Here is a 21,347-nt window from a genome sequence, read left to right as displayed (position 1 = left end):
AAATCCAATGACATCCAATGAAATCAACAGGAAGTGATGCCCGCAACGCCCTGGGAAACTTGTGGATAATGGTCGCTTCTTTTGGGCTTGTTTTCATAGACCTGGTTGCTTATTTCTCAAGCAAGATCTGGCAACGCTGTGTGTGGAGCAGTGTCAGTTCCAGGTCTTTCCGTATATATCTCTTGGCTGCTGAGCGACGAGGCGATTTAGTGGGCGTCACCGCCTTACCGCTGCATCGCACGAAGACGGCGGTAAATAATCTGAGCTGATGTCAAGTGCAGCCCGACCGACGCCAGATCTTTCTGTGTCCTAGAGACCAATGAGTACCAATGTGTTGTAACATTTTCCAATCAATTTGAAACACTTTGATTTGATTAAAGTTTCTATTTGAGAACGTTTAACCTTAAAGTTTTAAACAGAATCGGCCTCAGGTTCTTAATGGGTTGATGGGAAAATTGCAGGGGTGTAAAGTAACTAAGTACATTTACCCAAGTCCTGTACAATTTTGAGGTATTTTTTACTTTACTGGAGTATTTCCAATTTTCAGTACTTTTACTTCTACTCCTCTACATCTCAGAGGCAAATATTGTACTTTTACTCCACTATAATTATTAGAAAACTTTAGTTACTAGTTACTTTGTAGATTTTGATTATTATTACAAAACATACATTACCCACTTCAGCGGCAGCCCTATATATGTACACAGTCAAAAGTCAAATAATGGCCAATATATCGGCCCCGACCAATCTACCGGTCTGGCCCTCTGTTGCTGAGCAGATGTCAGGGTCAGGCCGTTCCATATCTCTTGGCTGCTGTGTGATGAGGCCATTAAGTGGGTGTCACCGCTTCATGACTGCATCACACGAAGACGGCGGTAAATAACATGAGCTTGTGGTGTCAAGGAGGCTGTAATATACTGTAGGGGTGGTTCTCTGTGCATCTCCACCCCGTTGACTGTTCACTGCCAGCGGTGGAAAAAGTACTCACATGTTTTAGTAAAAGTAAAAGTATCAATACTGCAATGTAGAAGTACTCTGTTAGAAGTAAAAGTACAAAAGTGTTCGTTTCAAAATGTACTTAAAGTACCAAAAGTACTCATTATGCAGAATGTCCCATTTCACAACTTTTCAAATGTATAAAAACCTTTTGAAAATAGCAGATCTACAAGCTCGCAATGCGTCGCATCGCGACATATTGTGAGCTTGTAGATCGGCTATTTTCAAATGGCCGAAATGTATATTTTCAAATAATTGTAGTGGAGTAAAAGTACAATATTTGCCTCTGAGATGTAGTGGAGTAGCAGTTAAAGTACAGACAATTGGAAATACTCCAGTAAAGCAAAAGTACCTCAAAATTGTACTTAAGTGCAGTACTTGAGTAAATGTACTTAGTTACTTTACACCACCGTTCGCTGCTGAAATGCATCCAGATCCCGAAGCGCCGCTATACGAGGAATGCAGTGGCACCGTCTCGCAATCTCTTGTCACGCTTTACTGTTTACTATAGATTTTGCCGCATTTTCGTGTGAAGGGACCCCCAAATTGATATGTACTTGATATGTGGTGGCGGACCCCCGTTCTGAGTAGTCATGTCAAGGCGCACGGGTTTTAACCATAGACTGTATGTAAATTACGCCACTGCTGATAAACGTCCCAGCCCAACAGAAACGTAACTAATAATTGGGCCCCGCGACCCGGAAAATACCGTAATAATCCTAAAACGGTGGCCCACCGGCCGTCTGGCGGCCCATAAATGGCGCGGCCGTTCTGGAATTTTCCAGAATTTCCCAGTGGCCAGCACGTCCCTGCTGTTTGACAGTCAGTGTCATAAGGTGCTGTATGTCAGTGGCAGTGCCAGCAGCTGAGTGAACGTTCGAATGTTGGAAGCTGTTGTAATGGCCAGTCAGTGTTGCTCACATGGAGCCGAGCAGGGAATGTTATTAAGACCGGGAATGCATCTGTGTCATTTTTAGTAAAAATCGTGAAAATGTGTGGAAATCTTTGAGTATGTTTTTTTTACTCAAATCTTTGCTTCTGGCGGGGTTCCCTGGAACAAAACATTTTGAGATGGGGGTCTGCATGCGGCCAAATACATATCTAAAAATGTTTTCAAAATCCTAACAGTATGTTGCTACAGTATATCAGCGGTGCTCCAACTTTTCCATGTCAAGGACCACCCAAAATGACATGTATTTGGCCGTGGACCCCCATCTAAAAATATGCTGTTCCAGGGACCCCCCCCCCCCCCAGAAGCACAGATTGGAGTTAAAAATGTTCGCTTTAAAACATTTGTAAAGTCTTAGGAGTTACAGTAATGCTGCACTATGTAACGTTCCTCTTCTACCCCAGATTTGAACCCGATTTCCTGCGCAAAGTCCCTGAAATTTTGCCATTGAGCTAATAGAGGCTGCCTGCTTGCTCAGGGGATAAATTGAATCTTGACCATCGGGTCAAAATTTGCGTCAGATCCTGTGTCTAGGTGAGACATGACCTTTGACACGATCTAAATGTCTCAATAGGAGAGCAGGGAGACGAAATAGAGCCACCCCAATTGTATGAGTCATATTGTATTAACATATTCTACCATACAGATTGGACAACGTTACTTTTTGTTCATTCATTCAAGTTCAAAATGTTTTACTGTGCGACATTGCAGGAGGTTGGGGGGTAAAGCCATGTGTACTGTATGTAACATCAAACCACCCTGCGAGCAGCCATTTACCATTAACTGTATAATAAAGAAAAGGTCAACGTTGAACAGCCCCCCTGTCTGGTTGTAGGTTGATGGCTTGTGGAGGTCGTATACCCTGCTCCCTGCTCACAGAGAAGGTCTGGGGTTTCCCATCAAGGGGGGGGGGGGGGCAATGTTAGATTAACCCATTACGACCGGGAACTCATAGCTGTGTCATTTTAGATGTCTTTGGGCTATTCAAAAATTGCAGATCTACAAGCTCATATGAGCTTGTAGATCTAAAAAAAATTAGGAAAAAAAAAAGTGTGCAAATCTTTGAATATATATTTTAAAGCGAACATTTTTAACTCAAATCTTTGCTTCTGGGGATTCTACAAATGTCTTCTAAATCCTATGTTATTTTTTATTTTTTTTTGCTATAATATCAGTGGTTCTCAAACTTTTTCATGTCAAGGACCACCCAAAAGGATATCTATTTGGCCACGGACCCCCATCTCAACATATTTTGTTCCAGGGACCCCCAGAAGCAAAGATTTGAGTTAAAAATGTAATGTATTCAAATATTTGCACACATTTTCAGTTTTCACGAATAACCAAAGAAATCTAAAATGACACAGATGCGTTTCCGGATGAAATGGGTTAAAAACTAAAGAAAAGAGGAAAAGGAAGAGGGGAAAAAAGCACTTTATTGTAACGATAAAGACATAATTATGCTCTCTGTACATCATCATCTTTTATTTGCTTCCCCTAGAGCAGGGGTCTTCAACGTTTTTCAGGCCAAGGACCCCTAGCTGAGAGAGAGATGAAGCAGGGACCCCCCACTACATACTGTATTGGATTCATGTTAATGTGTATTTTCAGACATGTAACCACTTAAACCCTCAATACTTAGTCAACCTGACCTTGGTCTGCTCTTTTTCCCCCTCTACACCAAACCTCTTCGCCTAAAATAGCAGATCTACAAGCTCACAACGCGTCGCAATGTTCCCCCCAGAATAGGGATGCTATGGTTCAAGTGGTTAATGTGAAAAAAAAGTTCCAAAGATTTGGTGGCCCCCCTGCAGTATCTCTGAGGACCCCCTAGGGGTCCCGGACCCCCTGTTGAAGACCCCTGCCCTAGAGGTATTGTTGCTCCTTATTCCTCAGGTAGTAGTTTATAGTAGATAGTGTTTATGACCGATATTATGTTAGATGGACAAGTGTCTCTGCCTATTCAGTTATGAGACATGCTGCCATACTTGTCTATTTTTGCCTGAGGGTGGACCTATAGAGGAGAGATCAGAGGACCTGAGGGTGGACCTAGAGGAGAGATCAGAGGGCCTGAGGGTGGACCTAGAGGATAGATCAGAGGGCCTGAGGGTGGACCTAGAGGAGAGATCAGAGGGCCTGAGGGTGGACCTAGAGGATAGATCAGAGGGTCTGAGGGTGGACCTAGAGGAGAGATCAGAGGGCCTGAGGGTGGACCTAGAGGATAGATCAGAGGGCCTGAGGGTGGACCTAGAGGAGAGATCAGAGGGTCTGAGGGTGGACCTAGAGGAGAGATCAGAGGGCCTGAGGGTGGACCTAGAGGAGAGATCAGAGGGTCTGAGGGTGGACCTAGAGGAGAGATCAGAGGGCCTGAGGGTGGACCTAGAGGATAGATCAGAGGGCCTGAGGGTGGACCTAGAGGAGAGATCAGAGGGCCTGAGGGTTGACCTAGAGGAGAGATCAGAGGGCCTGAGGGTGGACCTAGAGGATAGATCAGAGGGCCTGAGGGTGGACCTAGAGGAGAGATCAGAGGGCCTGAGGGTGGACCTAGAGGAGAGATCAGAGGGCCTGAGGGTGGACCTAGAGGAGAGATCAGAGGGCCTGAGGGTGGACCTAGAGGAGAGATCAGAGGGCCTGAGGGTGGACCTAGAGAGATCAGAGGGCCTGAGGGTGGACCTAGAGGAGAGATCAGAGGGCCTGAGGGTGGACCTAGAGGAGAGATCAGAGGGCCTGAGGGTGGACCTAGAGGAGAGATCAGAAGGCCTGAGGGTGGACCTAGAGGAGAGATCAGAAGGCCTGAGGGTGGACCTAGAGGAGAGATCAGAAGGCCTGAGGGTGGACCTAGAGGAGAGATCAGAAGGCCTGAGGGTGGACCTAGAGGAGAGATCAGAGGGCCTGAGGGTGGACCTAGAGAGATCAGAGGGCCTGAGGGTGGACCTAGAGGAGAGATCAGAGGGCCTGAGGGTGGACCTAGAGGAGAGATCAGAGGGCCTGAGGGTGGACCTAGAAGAGAGATCAGAGGGCCTGAGGGTGGACCTAAAGGAGAGATCAGAGGGTCAATTGAAAGATCCTAATCTTTCCGAATGAACGTGCTCTGCAGGCTTCATGACAGTCGAGTCTACCTTTTAGATCAGTGATTCTCAACCTGTTGGCCACGAGGATATTGCAAGTGGGCCCCCAACTAATTGGCAAAACATTGAGATTTTATTAATGATGATGACATAATATTAATATTACAACATTTATGTTAACAAATTTCCCGCCATGGACGCATAATGTTGTTCTATTAAATGGTGCACTTGCCCGCCAAGACGCATAAAGTCGTTCTATTAAAAAAATTAGGCACGCTGTTTTAGGCACCGTAACACAGCTCTGGGATGATCCATCGTCACTCAGAGAAGAAGTATGTGAATGTGAAATCATTCCAAAAAACGTCACATCCATCCCTCCTGACTATGGGATTTTCAGAAAAACACCTCTAACTCAGTTGCTGTTTTTTTGCATTGAAAACCACTGTTTTCAGCCCCCCCCAGCCCCAAAATGGCGGATCGCGGTTGGAATGTTGTCGTTCCTCTGAACACACAGATCCCTCCGCCTACCCATGGGGACTGTTTTTTTAGTTTTTTTTTTAGACAATGTTGCTTCCACAGCGTTTCAAATATATCATCGGATTGAGGTAATTACGCTGGCAAGGGGATAACAAACGATGTTTAATACCTTTGCGGGTGATGTGTTAAGGAAATGTCATGGTATTTTTTTTTTTACCATTTTGAAAAACACAAATAAACACGCGGCCACCCATCTGACCACTTAAATTAAGTGGTTCGATGGGTGGGCCGCAGAGTTCTTAATGAGTGGGCCGCGAATACTTTTGAGTCTTAACACTGGGTGGACCGTGGACACTTTTGAGATTTTCAAGTGGGCCCTGATCCAGGGTTGAGAACCACTGTTTTAGATTTCGATATATATCTTGTGTGCCATTATAAATGTGGGCTAAATGGTGGCACTATAGGAGCCTGGAATCACCCAAATAAACCTATAGGGTCCATCCCATGGGAAGCATGAAGGTGCCCACCCAAAATGCCATGGCATTCCAGCCAGTAGTTTCCAGTTATCCTGTTTGGGAGCAAAGTGTTGGACCGCTGCTCTGAGGACCGTGAAAGCAAACAGCAGAGAGAAGGAGTGTATAGGTGGCTGGAGCGATGGAGGAGGAGAAGAGAAAAAGAAAGAAGCAAAACAATGAGGTCTCTCCCCTGGCTGTATCGTTCTCTTCTCCTTGTCCCCCCAGCAACCCATGCTGTCGTCGTCAACGCCTTCGGGCCAGACGTGTGAAAACGTATCATTTTCTGCTGTCTCTCAGACTGTAATTTAGCACACAGGGTATCTATGCTGTGGAGATAAATCATGCCCGGTAAGTGCATGGCGATGGGAGAGTTGTCATAAGAATGCTTCATCAGCGACTTAACCTTAGCCCCCCCCCCTCCCCACACCCCCCACCACCACGCCTCCCGGCTCCTTCCACTCTCACACCATGACACTCCTCCCCCTGGACGAAGAGAAGGAGAGGATTGCTCTTCTTAACGCAGACGGTGGAGGTATCTGGAAGCCATTATTGTTAGTGGGGAAGACTGAGACGTGATGGGAGACATGAAACACACACACACGCGCATATGTGCTCACAGCCGCACACACACACACACACACACGCATACAGGATATGCCCTGCAGTCACAAAGCACCCGCGGGGGTCTGTTCACCCCGAATCAACCTCCCATTGCTCTCATTGGGTTATATAGCTGTTTGCGTTAGCGCGCGCCTCCCCTTCGTTCCACAGAGACTTGAAGTCAATGCTCTTCTGTCTGGTCTTTGATTCAAACAACGGGGGGGGGGGGGGGGGGGAGTGAAGGGCCGGCCCCTCCTCTCCATCTCACCTTCGTCATGCTTAAATCAAGTCGACCTCGGAAAACACTTGGCGAATATTCTCCCTCATTGCGTTTCTCTCAGCTGTGGTCGTTTTACGGAGCTCTGCATCGGGAGGCTTGCTGAATCCCTGCCTCTACGGGCGGAAAGTAACTAATTACAAGTACTCTCGTTACTGTCACTGAGTTGCTTTTGCGTGACTCCGCAGGAGGCTATAGCCGTCTATAAGGGTCGGACTGTGTGTGTGTCCGTCCCTCTGTCTGTGTGTTTGTCCCGGAGCTCATCTTGCAAACCGCTGGACTGATCGCCACCAAATTTGTTGTGTACTACTATGCTGCCAGTAGGCCAAAGAAGTACCTCGGTGCATTTTGTTTTGGTCACATATGTTTTCTATTTTTTGAAATATTTAACGGGTGAAAACCCCAAAAAAACGTCAGATCTACAAGCTCAAAACAAAAACAGTTTTGAGCTTGTGGATCTGCTACTTTTGCTACTTTTGTGTGATGCTGTAGCATGATCAAGTGGGGCGTTTAATTTACGGGAAAAAAACACAAAAAGTTAGAATATGAAGATAAGAGGTTTCTGCCCGACCGCGACGATATACATCTTTAATGGAAGTCAATGGGGCTCTGAACGGGCTGCCTGGCACCTTGCCCAAATGTGGAGTCATCATAAGTCATAGATATGTCATAGATGACTGACATCACACGCCGTTCACATGTGGATCTCGAGATCAGCATGATTTATTTATTTTACTTAACCCATTAAGACCTGAGGCGATTCTTAAACATTGTTTTCTAAATCCTAACAGTTTTTTAACAAGATTTTTCAAAAATAGCAGATCTACAAGCTCATAGCGCGGCACTCGGTGCCGTGCTACGAGTCTGCTATTTTCGATCTGCTATTTTTGAATAGCCAAATAAATCTAAAGTGACACAGATGCGTTCCAGGTCTTAATGATGAACTTTTTTTTAGTACATGCATGTGCTAAAAATGTACATACATACCAGAACTTATAATTCTGCAAACTCCACTGAAGTTTGCCGTGAAGATCCTTCTCATGGAGCAAAGAAGCTCACCATTTTGGAGAGCATCACTGTACTGGGACTGGGAGAGGGATTTGTAGGACACATTCATATTGAAATGATTATGATCTCTTCTTTAGAGATGCCACCTCATGGTATCTATTAGTTACTATGTACGTAGTTCTGTCTCTCTGCATTTGACGTGTGTTCACCTTGCTTATTGTAAGTCGCTCTGCTAAACGCCTACATTTTTACTCAGAATGTAAGTATGAGTATGATATTTTTGGGTCTTTTCTGCCTTTTATTTATAGTGGAAAGTTGAGATGGACAGGAAACAAGGAGAGAGAGATAGGGAGAGACATGTAGTAAAGATCGTCGGGAACGGGACTCGAACCCGCGATGCACTGTCAGGCTACATTAGAGCCTAGGTGCCTGGACCGCTAGGTCAGCGGTCCGGGCCAAGTAACATGACTTCTACTTGAGTAGGATATTCTAGTACTCCTTTTAGCCCTGCGTTCCTCCAGGGGATGAAATCTGTGTGGTCTTCCACTGCTCTGAATCCCATCCAGAGGGCTTCTAAGGTCCTGTGGGTTCAGGACAGAACTATGTGTGGGCCACGAGGCCTGGAACTGATTGATTCTCTGTCTGGAACCAGGAGGGATTCCCTCACTTCCGCTTTTCCATTCTTCTTCCATTTCAGCTTCCAGCTCTTTGTTCAGCGGCAGGCAGGTTTCTGGAACGCTGTTCGTTCTTGCGAGAGATGTTCCGTAGTCGGCCATGACGTTGTGGTCGCTGCGCCGTGCCAAAAGGATAGTTGTGTTAAGATGTTTACCTTCACCCTCAATCGAGTTTGGTTAGACCGGTTGTGATGAACGACTGGGATAATCTCGCCCGTTGAGAATTGTGCAAGTTTGAGGTATCATATGTACTGCATTTCTGTGATTTTTAGGGAGAGAGAGTGGGAAGGATTAAATGTACTGTAGTTTATTAGATTTGAGAAGATTTTCGAAAATGTTCGAAAAAAAATATTTTCGATTTTTCTATTCTTTTTTTTCTTTAGAGTTGCCAATTACCCCCCACTATAGTCGTTATGCCAATTCCCAAATTCCCCACACACTTGTGTGTAGTCTACTACTGGTTCACCTCCCAGTAAGGAGCCTAGAGAGGGGCCTCAGCAGGAGGACGTATCGCAGTGCGTGTGGAGGAACTCCTTACTCCTCACAGTTATCCCCCCCCCCCCCCCGCTGACAGGCACCCTGCCAGCCTGTATAGGGGTCGCTGGTTCAGCGACAAGGATGGCGCTCCCCACCAAGCATCCCTGTGCTCTAATGGAAGCCAAGCCAAGCCAGATGTGGCGCGTAGGATTTATACCCATAGTCTCTGCAGTGGTGGACGGGAACTTTACCACCTGAGCGCCCGCTTTTTGTGTAATTTCCAAGAAATAAAACATCATAGAAGATTACACTGCCTCTTCACGTCTGTCAGCCTCTCTATGTCTGTCGTTCTGTCGTTCTGTCGTTCTGTCGTTCTGTCTGTCTGTCTGTCTGTGTATCAGCCTCTGTCTGTCTCTCTCTCATACACAAGCTACACACTCTCTCTTCCTCTCACACACACACTCTCTCGCGCACAGACAGACAGACAGACAGACAGACTGACTGACAGAGTCACTCAAACAAGCTTTGAGACACCTGTGTACACAAGCCACCCTGAGGCTGGTGTCCTGGATAAAGAGTGTGCTACATTCATGCTGTGTAGTGTGCACACATAAAGGTGATGCGCAGGGCCGGATTAAGACTTTTTGGTGCCCCGGGCTACAGCCAGGCTTTTTGTGCCTCATTACACGTTGACATGTTTTGTGCATTGCCCTCACTTATGCAGCACAGTGTCAGTATGTTGTTGTGATAATGCATATAGCTTTACTGTACGTGCAGATGGTTTATGTGCAGACCAGGTATGAGAGTCTTGAGTGTCAGGTACCGAGGCATGAGGGGCATGCAAAAAAAGAAAAGCGGGTGGGGGTTTGTGCCCTCCGGAGCTTGGTGTCTGTCAGTTAATCCTGCCCTGGTGATGCACGACGTGACATTGTTACATACACTGGATCGTATGCACTGTTTATACAAGACGCGTGGTGTGGGTGCTAGAGAAAGAGGGTGTGTGCTGTACCATGTAGGTGTGTCTGCTCTGAGTTGGATCACGGCTTCTCCTTCGGCAGGTCTACCTGTAGGGACCAGAGAATGTGAATGCACTGGAAATACAGACAGTCGTCCGTCGTCTCCTGCAGTCATGCACTACCGTGCTGGATGGCCCTGGGTTCTTGGATACCTCTTATTGGATTTAGCTTGTTATCATGTGGAGGGCCGACGGGCACTCAGAAAGGTAGGGCCCGATGCAGTGCATGTGCGTTTCTTCTGATTGACATGAGTTAACCCTTTAAGACCTGAGGCGATTCTTTAAAAAAATCTTTTTTAAATCTTTTTTTAAAAATGTCTAAATCCTAACAGTTTTTTGAAAAAAAAATCGAAACTTTTTTTTCAAGATTTTTCAAAAATAGCAGATCTACAAGCTCATAGCGCGGCACCGAGTGCCGCGCTATGAGCTTGTAGATCTGCAATTTTTGAATAGCCAAAGAAATCTAAAGTGACACAGATGCGTTCCAGGTCTTAATGGGTTGACCACAAGCTAACAATGTGTCACATCGGGATGCAATCAGAGTGTGGATTACTATTCATTATATTTTTTTGTTCATAAACAAATTGGCATTTTGGAATAACTTTAAAACCTTTTTCACCGGGTTGAAAAGAGTTCAAGTGCTTGTTGGTGTCCAGACAAATGACTTGTGTCCAAATCTTCAGTATAGAAATTGAATTAGCACTGCTGATTTTGCTAAGAGAATGCATTAACTTTGGCTTTGGCTTTTGTTTCTTGTGCCAATGCTGCCCAGACTTTTACATTGATCAGTGGTGGATTTACTACAATCACCCATTATTGTGTAATTATTGTGTAGTGGGTGTAATTATTCACTGATCGTGTCGTGTGTATACATTCTTGCAGATCTTCTGGCAGGTTTTAGTCCCTGTTGATGTTAAACATGACAAGATCTAATTATTAGCATTCATTACACATGGTGAAATTATGCTTTAGATGAGTTTAGCCTCATTTTAATTGCAGCGGGGCTGGCAAAGTGTCGTGTTTAAGTGCGTGTTTTAAAGCCTGTGTGTGATTAACACGGTCATAAGTAATGGGTCCATGAATGTTGCCTGTGGTTTTGAGGTTTGAACATCAGAGACGCTCAGAGGGGTTGTGTGTTTACAGTGGGCCACATATCTTACACTAACATAATTGCAGCTTAAAGCGAAGTAAAGGCCTTTTGTGCAGCAAGGCGGGTAAACCCTAACCTACTGTACATGTATTGGAAGGGTCTTTTTAGATGAACTATAATTCATATTCATCATCACTCTTTCTTGCAGCATCGGTGTGCGGTTTTCCATTATGCTTTTGGTTTTCCATTATTCCTTATTTGCCTTTTCATTTTGTTCCAATTTTATTGTATCCATCCATCCATTTTATTGATTCTGTAAGGCACTTTTATAGGCGTATAAGTGTTTTTTGTTTTGTTTGTTTAGTGATGAGGGATGCCACTGTGCCTTGTGTCCTAAAAAAACAATGTTAAGCGCGCTGCAAGAGAGAAGTGCGTGCCGCACCATAGGACAGTGGCTCTCAAACGCTTTCATTTCAAGAAACCACATAACTCAAGAGAGCGTACAAACGGAACCAAATGAACCCATAAGGGTCCATTTGGGTTGCATGTGTACACTCTTCAAGAGTCACAGACCCTGTATCTGTCCATTTAGGACGCCTAGATCACACTTTGAGAACCACTGCCATAGGAAAGCAATGGTTGAACAGCCAGCACATTTTTAGATATCGTCTCTGGCCGGTGGAAACCTCATATGTCCAAAACTGTTGCTTTTCAGGATTCAAATTCAAAAGCATCAAAAGTAGAAGATCTACAAGCTCAAAACGCGTCGCTTCGCGCCGCGTTTTGAGCTTGTGGATCTGCTACTTTTGATACTTTTGTGTGACACCGTAGAATGATCAAGTAGGGCGTTAATTTACGGGAAAAAAACAACACAAAAAGTTAGAATATGGAGTTAAGAGGTTTTCTGTCCGACAGCAACGACCTGCTTCTCTGTGTGAACGTCCCCTTAGGCAGGCTGGTGATTACAATGATCCTCATGTCGGTCTCCTGCTTCTAAGCTGGTGCTTCCAGTGTTTGCCCTGTCTTGTCCATTCAATACCTTTGCTTTTTTCATAGTAAATGCAGTTTGTTTGACAGCCTTATTATTATTATTATTATTTAAAGGCCTCTCGATATATGGGGCGCCTGCTGGCCTAGCGGTCCAGGTGCATACGACATATATATATATATATAGGTTTTAAAGCCTGACAGCGCGTCTCAGGTTTGAATCCCAATCCCGACGAACCTTTCCCGTGTGTCACTCTCCAGCTCTCTCTCCCTGTTTCTCTGGCTGTCTCCACTGTGTACTATCAATAAAGACAGAAAAGACCCCAAAAATATCATTTAAAAAAACAAGGGCTCTCAATGTACAGTATACACTATACATACAGTTTTTTCTACTGCTTCTTTTTCCATACCCAGCCAGTCTGAGACGCCTGCATACCTCTGTCCTTGCATTTTGTCTAGCCCTTTGCGGGACTGTGTGTGTGTGTGTGTGACGCTTGTACTTGTATTAGGCTACTATACTTGTGAGGGCCAAACAAAAATATACTATAATGGGAGAAATAGACATTTTGACGACCATTTAACTGGTCCTCACAAGTGTGTGTGTGTGTGTGTGTGTGTGTGTGTGTGTGTGTGTGTGTGTGTGTGTGTAGCCTGCAGCAGTTGTGTCTGGGGTTAAGGCCTCTGTAGAGCTCTCATCAGGTACTTTCCTGTAACGTAGGGCTGTCAACTCAGCACGCTGCTGATGGAATGAAGAAAACAGTCATTTGTATTAACCATTAATCTGCTCCAGGTGTGCTCAACTGACAGCTGTCCTAATTTCAGGCTAATTTCAGGCTATTTTCTCAAAGGCGACGTTTTTCAGGCCAAGGAGGACCCCGTGGCACTTTGAGCTTGTAGATCAGCTACTTTCGGCGAATGTTCGCCTCAGAATAGGGATGCTAGGGTTCAAGTGGTTAATGTAAAAAGAATATAACACAAAGATTTGGCTGTAGTAACTTTTAGGACTCCCTACGGGTCCCGAACCCCCGTTTAAGGCCCATATGCTCAAAGGTAATCCCTGAGAGTTGTTGTGACTGACTGACGGTGAGTCCTAGTCTAGTCATGTCCTAGTCATGCTCAAATGTAATCACTGAGAGTGCTGAGTAATGGTTTTAATTTTCCATCAGAGCTGGTGGGAGAAGCTAAAAAAACAAAAAAGTTGCTTTGTTTAAATAATATTTAAAGTGACAGCCCAAAGTGAAAGGTTAACCACATGAACCCTAGCGTCCATATTAGGTGAGCATTCTGTGAAAAATAGCAGATAAATTAGATGGATAGATTTTATTTGTCTGTCATTAAATTGTTCGATGAATTGAGTACAAAGGACCCCAATGGAAACAAGCCTTAGGCTTTCTTGGGTTTAAAATCCTCTTAGCAGACCTTGTATTGAACTGTACTTTCCTGTGCTTTTTTTGCAAACGGCTAATAAAGTATTCAATCAATCAATCAATCTATCAATCAATCCAAGGACCCCAACGGAAACAAGTCCGCAAGGACTTTTTTGGCCGGACCTTTTAGACAAAAGCATTATAAATGTAACTGTGTTGTTTTACATTCTTTTGCCTAATAAAAATTTCAATCAATCAATCCGCAAGCTCGCAACGTGCCGCAACACGATGCCTTGTGAGCTTGTAGATCTTCCATTTTTGGCAAAGAGATTGGCTGTAGAGGGGAGAAAGTACGGACCACAGAGGGCCCCCGGTCAATTGAGCATATAACACATTATTTAGCTGACTCAACGTTTTCACATTTAGTTTCCGAGGTGCATTGCTGTACAATTCATAACATACTGTATATGAAGCACCGACATACCCAGACACACTGCAAGAGATACAGAGAGACATTAATTCAGGCAGACATGCATACATACGGACGGACGGATGGACCGACATACATACATACATGCATACACTTTACAGACACATACTGTACATACAAGCAGGGTTAAATTTGCATTCCTCATCTCCCCTCTAAAATGGTTAAAATAGCTGATCTACAACCTCACAACCTTTGCAACGTGATTCACGCCGAACACCCTATACACACTCTACTGTATATAGTTATGAAGGAGTATATAGGGCTTAACCACCCTCTAGACAGGGGTGGGCAACTTTGATGATGGAGAGGGCCACTATATTTCCACACTCACTCCAGAGGGCCACATTGCATATACTGTACAGAAACCTCTTATCGCTGTATTAAAACTTTTTTCGTAAATGAATGAATCGCCATTCTATGTCACACAAAAGTAGCATAAATAGCCAATCTTCAAGCTCAAAACGCGTTGCAGCGCAATGCGTTTTGAAAACACAATGCCAATGAATTAACTATGGCACTAATCTCTGAGGCACTCCCTGTCTCCACCCACAGCAGTCTTGATTGAGTGAGAGTGCAGAAAATGGCTAATAAATAGCTGAAATGTGGGGAAAGTGAAACATTTGCCTCCTCACTCATTGTCAATGTGCAAGTTCATATGGATTCGTCTAAGGGCCCGTACACACTGCAGGAGATTGGGTCCGATATTGCTGTCGCCGACATTTTTTGGCGCTCGCCGACAAAACCTCCCGATCTGACACAGATCGGCCTTTGATCGGCGAGCTAATGCTCGCTGTGTGTAAAAGGCTCCGCGAGACGATATGGCTGCGATTATCCGCTCTGCGACGGCTTTCCGACCGTTTTCAGATAACTACCATGTTAGATATTTAGCTCTGTCTGGGACAGGACAGCAGACAATATCATACAATATGAACGGGGCTGCGACCACCTTGCGAGGAGATGCACGCTACAGCCAATGAGAGCACATTACAGCCACCGTGGCTAGGGGGGCGTCGCTGGATCTGACCACAACAAACAGTCCCTACCGCAATATTACCGTCCAGTCCTGTATTAAGTTAACATTATAAAACAAAATGAGAGAGTGAGCGAGCCTGGTGGGCTGTTTATTTTAGAGGAATTGTACAGAGAGAGACAGAGACATAGAGCGAGAGCGAGCTCTGTGTGTGTGTGTGTGTGTGTGTGTGTGTGTGTGTGTATGCAGCATGTGCACGCTGTCTGAACAGCGTTGCCAGATGTTGCGAGAGAAATAAGCAACCAGGTCTATGAAAACAAGCCCAAGAAAAGGCCACTTGAGCACTTTAAACCTATTTACAAATACATTGGATATTTGAAAATAGCCGATCTACAAGCTCACAACGCGTCGCAGCTATTTTCAAAGAAAAATCTTGAGAAAATTGTGGAATATTTTCCAAATCCACACAAATCTTGTATGGGGGTCTATGATGGCACAACATATTTACAGAAGGGGGGTCTGCGGACAAATACATATTATGTGTTGTTTAAACCACTGGTTTAAACAACATTAGGAAACAAGGCCAATTAAGCAACTACACAAATAAGACCCGCAACAACCAATATTTACAAGCAACTCTACAGAAAAACAAGCCCAAAGTCGCTTATAATAAGCGGACATGGCAACGCTGTCACTGACCGCTTCTGCGCACTTGACGTGCGAGAGAGAGAGAGAGAGAGAGAGAGAGAGAAAGAGCGAGAGAGGGGGGAGAGGGAGAGAGGCATATCACGGGATACGTCGATTAAAATGAATTGGAATAAACTCAAATGTATGTATTGGGTCTGACTCTGGAGATAGCATCCTAGTGAACTATCCTACAGTGTGTCAGCCCTTGTCGGGGATCAATCCTGTTGTGAAGACCACAACGATATATGACAGCCGATTTCAAGAAATAAACTCCTGCAGTGTGTTATGCTTAACGATCAGATGACCCCCCGACCACTTTAAGGTCCTGCAGTCTGTACCTGCCTTAACTCAGTCCATAGGGGGACAAATGGATGAGGACAGAGACAGACAGAGACAGAGTCAGACACACAGACACAGAAGGACAGAGCTTATTAATTGTAGGATATATTGAGGATGAGCGAGATCGAAAGAGAGATGAATTCTATACACGAATCCACAGAGCGCTTCCCTGTAGGTATGGCTCCGCCCCCTTTAGGTAGCGCCGCCATTACTGCGGTGTCAATATCACCGCGCTCAGCGTAGTAGCAGCTGACTGATATTGACACCGCAGTAATGGCGGCGCTACCTAAAGGGGGCGGAGCCATACCTACAGGGAAGCGCTCTGTGGATTCGTGTATACATTTTAGGGGCCAAGTTAGGCATGTGTCATGAAGTCTGCCCCCTTGTGGTGAGACATAACATTACTCCATTGCTTCTGGCTACTGACTGACCGACCTGCTGTGTGTGAGAGTGACAGAGAGAAAGAGCAATGTTGCACAGATAAGTGTGCATATTTCCTTATTCTAGTAGTAGAGCACACTACACTTGCTTTGTCAATGTAAACGTATATTTACAATGTAAACGTATGTTTACATTGAATTGAGAGAGAGACAGAGAGACAGAAGGACAGACAGACAGACAGAAGAGAGACAGACGGAGAGAGACGGAGACAGAGAGGGGAAGTGCAGTCTCCTGGGCCGTGTGCCAGGCTGGACGGGTGATAAGCTGGAGGGACAGACGCTGTTGGCCAGAGGAGATCCAGTGTCACCTTATCAGCAAGGCCTGGTGCCAAGCTTCATGGACAGAGAAAGGGCCTTTGTTTAACCCTGCAAGACCCGGATATATTTCTACTTACAAAAAAAAATAATCAACCTTTCAGATGGTGTTTTAGGAGTACTTTGGAGAGGAAAATATAATGTTTTTTAAAAAAAATAGTTTTCGTAAGGTTTAATTGAAATGTTGTAATATTACAACAGTGGGTCTAACGGGTAGCAGAATTTCCTATAGGCCATTTTTACTCACTGTCAGAATAGCATGGCAAATGTCTATATACTTCACTAAAACAACTTAAGGGTTCATTTATATGGTTATGGTTTATCATTTGGCCTCAGAACAGTATACATTATGAATAATATTGGGCCTCAGAACAGTACATTATGAATAATAACATCAATAAGCCATATTTTTAAGAATTTTGATTTTATTAAAAGAACAAAATGAAAAACAGTACAATGAATGTACTAAAGAAACCTAATTACAATATACACTGGTCACAATGTGATGCAAACAGCCCTCCACCGAAGACCAATTCACACCTGCTCAAAATGAAACGGGCACCCCCTCTCATCCATCAATTTGAACACCATTTACAATCACTTGCTTTTTAGCAGTGATAGTCCCAGAAACAGTTTCGGTCTCCTGAAATGCACAGACGAACACCACACTTGTGGCAGAGTAAGCTGGTGTAACTTGAACAGCCACTATTCCTGCAGCGCCCCCTCTCTGTCTTCCGTGGGAGGTGTCCAACTTGGTCCTGGCGCACATCTGATGGCCGATGTTGACATGGTGCCTTGCGTGGATTGCAGTCTGGACACATCCCTTGCAGTGAAGCGAGGCTCTCTCCTTGCTTGTGGCATTCTGGGTTTGGCGTGTTTGGCCGGTTGGGGGGGGGGGGGGCAGTGGGTCAGTGGGTCAGTGGGTTCACTGGGTTCACTGGGTGGATGGTTTTCTTTGGACTCCTCTCCACAGGCCTCTTCATCCGACTCTTCATCAGTTTCAGTAAAGTCGATGTCCACATCACTCTCTCCATGCATTACAATATCCAACACATCCCTTGCAGTGAAGCGAGGCTCTCTCCTTGCTTGTGGCATTCTGAAATGAAAATAAAGAAATACCATTAGTACATTAGTACTAGCACATCTCACTGCAGGTACATATTTCACAAGTCACACAATACTGTCTGGCCAACCTATTGTACTTTGCTTATCCTCACAAGTGGCATCAGTGATGATGGTACTTAGCACTATCAGTGATGAATGATGATGCTTAGCCTAACAAAGGGATTGGGGATGACTGTAAGTGGGCAATCCCAACACCCATCACATGAACAATGATGAGAGATTCTTAACTGGGCGACTCCCATATGAACAATTACCATACACTGATTGCTAACCACAAACATTACCAAAATGTTTTGCTAAAACATTATAGGCAATGACATGTTATAAGCTAATGATGCAGTATATTTGTATTCGAGTACAATTGGTTACAATATACAAATTGGTATATATATATATATATATATATATATATATATATATATATATATATATATATATATATATATATATATATATATACACACACACACACACACACACACACACACACACACACACACACACACACACACACACACACATACCAATTTGTATGTTTTAACCAATTGTACTCGAAGACAAATATACTGCTTTAGCTTATAAGTTATAACATTTCATTGCCTATAATGTTTTAGCAAAACATTTTGGTAATGTTTGTGGTTATTTGTGGTATATATATATATATATAGTAATGCAATGTGGGGAAAATACACATAATTGTATAAATGTATTGTGAAAACTATAAGACTCCACTTAGCCAGGTGAACAGGTGGCATTGCTATTTGCTACCACTATGACCCAGAGTTGTAAAAAAACAACAAGTATAAAGTATGCTCTAATTTACATTTGGGGGATATCTTTCCCAATAATATCATATGTACATGTTCTAGACATTCTAATGATCACCAAAAAAATTATTGCAGACATTTTACTTACTTTTTTGTGAGAAATCCTGTCCAGTGAAAAAGAGATTGTTCTTCCTTCAAGGATTTTCAAGTTGTGACTTTTCCTGCCTCTGTGGGGGGTATTTATATGCAAATATCCCGGCCAATGACATTGCAAGACTAAACAATAGGATCCAATGATGATGTTTAGGTGAAAGAATAACAGGAAAACAAATGATTTATACCATGTTTTTGATAAAATACAAATGTTGTAATATTACAACTGCGGGTCTTGGAGGGTTAAGGAGAACCCTTATTGGTCTCAGTTGATCTCACATCTTCATTGATCTTGGTCCGCCAGTACTACAGTATACAGTAAAATAGGGGGGGGGGGGGTATGGGACGTGTGTCTGTGCATAAGCATGTGACTGTGTGTGTGTTCGTGGTCTAAATTATGATGCTTCATTGACTGGGGTCCCCCAGGGATCTATACCAGGCCCCCCCCTCCTTTTTCCCCTCTACACCAAATCTCTTCGCCGGAAAAAAGACAATCTCCAAGCGCTCGTGTGAGCGAATGTTCGCCTTTTGACATTTCAAGAATAGGTGCACTAGGGTCCATGTGGTTAAAGAATGTCTTAACACTTTCTAATATGCCATTGGGGTGACGTGACAACTTCTAGAACAATATGAATAGAAATGACATTCTTTCCACGTACTATACCACCAAACTCCCTTGCACACCTTTCCTATTATGTAATGGCAGAAACACCAAACTAATGCTTAGAATAAAGTGCTAATCATGCATTCTTTGACCGCTCATCGTTTCATTTCATGTCATAGTCGGTGCTCATCATGGTCACTTCGGAAATCAGAGACTCATGTCCTGCTTCTGGCCTCCTAAACCACTGGTTCTTCAAACTTTTTAATTTCAAGGACCCCCATAACTCTCAGGGTTACAGTACGGGTCCATTTGGAACCCCCTCAAGGAACCCTGAGGGTCCCTGGACCACTGTCCTGAACCCACGTGACACAGGAAATCAATGGAAATTGGTCTTGATGTCAGACTACCTTTAGAAAGGATTCATTCCCCCAAAATAAATGCTCAACAAAACTAAAATGAACTTCATGTATCAGTGAGTCTGTTTTGCCAAGCTTTACAGTGAATATGCATGTGTGTGTGTGTCTGTTTGTTTGCACCTTAGTGAGGGTGATGTTTTTCCAGCTCTCTCTCTCTCTCTCTCTCTCTCTCTCTCACACACACACACACACACACACACACACACACACACACACACACACACACACACACACACACACACACACACACACACACACACACACACACACACTCCCCGCGTGTGCTCCCCCTTCCAGCAGACTGCACTCCACATGCCTCCCAGCTCCACTTCACTGGTCTCCATTTCAGCCCATTAGGGCCATCAAACAACTTTACAGCCGCTATGCTCCCTCAACCAGGATGCTCTCAAGCCCCCATGTTTCCACCCCCAGGCCCAAGACAATCTTCTAGTCCAGAGCGTTTCTGTGTTTTTGGAGAGAGGGAATGTGGGGTTAACTGTCTGTGTGTGCGAGTGCGTGCGTGTGACGTGTGTGTGTGTGTGTGTGTGTGTGATGTAATAAGGGCATAATGTCTAGCCGCGGGGAATGTTCAAGTTGTGGTTGCGTCTGTTTTAGTTTTTACATTGCCGTCTTTGTCACCTCTAAAGGCCACATACTGTAACTATTACAGTATGTCTGTTTTTGAATGTCAAGTCAAGTTTATTTATATTTATATAACCGACGTGCTTCAAAATGATGTGATTGGAGTACCAGCATCAGCCGCGTGACAAAGCGTCTGAGCTGTGATTGGTGTAGCAGCCTCAGCTGAGCTGTGTAGTTTGCTGCGATTGGTCTATGTACAGTAACGGGGCGCAATGGGGACATGCAATATTTTATTATTTTTTTGTATGTTGCTAAAAGAAGACACTTTTGTAGTAGACCTTAGTTCAAGTGGCAGATAATTCCATAGAGCATAATGACTTAAGACACCATAAACTGATGGGCACAAAGAAATACTCCATAACACTATGTTTTGTATTGATATTTTACAAATGTATTGTTTTTCTTATTGTTTTTAACAATTACATGAATCATGCAACTTTGTGTTATAGGTCTTAGCTCAGAGCTAAAGGTTTTTGTAACAATTGTTTGGGTGACGTACTGTAAGTGGTTGTCATGAAACAGTGTTAGAAACAATACAACTTGTTTATGAAACGGTCTAGATGTTGTTTATCGTTCCCCTGTCCAATCATTCCTCCACAAATCTGCCACAACAATGCAGACAATGTAGACCCAACACGACAAGACACCCAACATTAACTCAAAAGTGTAAAACAGAGACATCCCAGTAATTAGCTCTAATCCCCGACCGCCCCTCCCTTCAGTTCTCAGACTCTGGTTTCCAGTGGTGGAAAAAGTACTCAAATGTTTTACTTAAGTAAAAGTATCAATACTGCAATGTAGAAGCACTCTGTTACAAGTAAAAGTCTGGAATAAAAAAATTACTTGAGTAAAATTACAAAGGTATTGGTATCAAAATGTACTTAAAGTACCAAAAGTAAAAG

At 44.0% G+C, this 21,347-nt stretch overlaps 1 protein-coding gene across 1 annotated transcript in view; it reads left to right on the top strand.

Moving 5' to 3' along the window:
- Nucleotides 1-21,347, top strand: part of LOC308078855 (uncharacterized protein) — a gene marked incomplete at its 5' end in the record, with an annotated part of 216,942 nt that overhangs the window by 82,368 nt on the left and 113,227 nt on the right. The window lies entirely within an intron of this gene.

Source organism: Gymnoscopelus braueri (assembly GCF_963280865.1).
Source record: "Gymnoscopelus braueri genome assembly, chromosome: 22".
In the NCBI taxonomy this organism is placed as follows: Eukaryota; Metazoa; Chordata; class Actinopteri; order Myctophiformes; family Myctophidae; genus Gymnoscopelus; species Gymnoscopelus braueri.
This window is presented reverse-complemented; position numbering and strand designations above follow the sequence as displayed.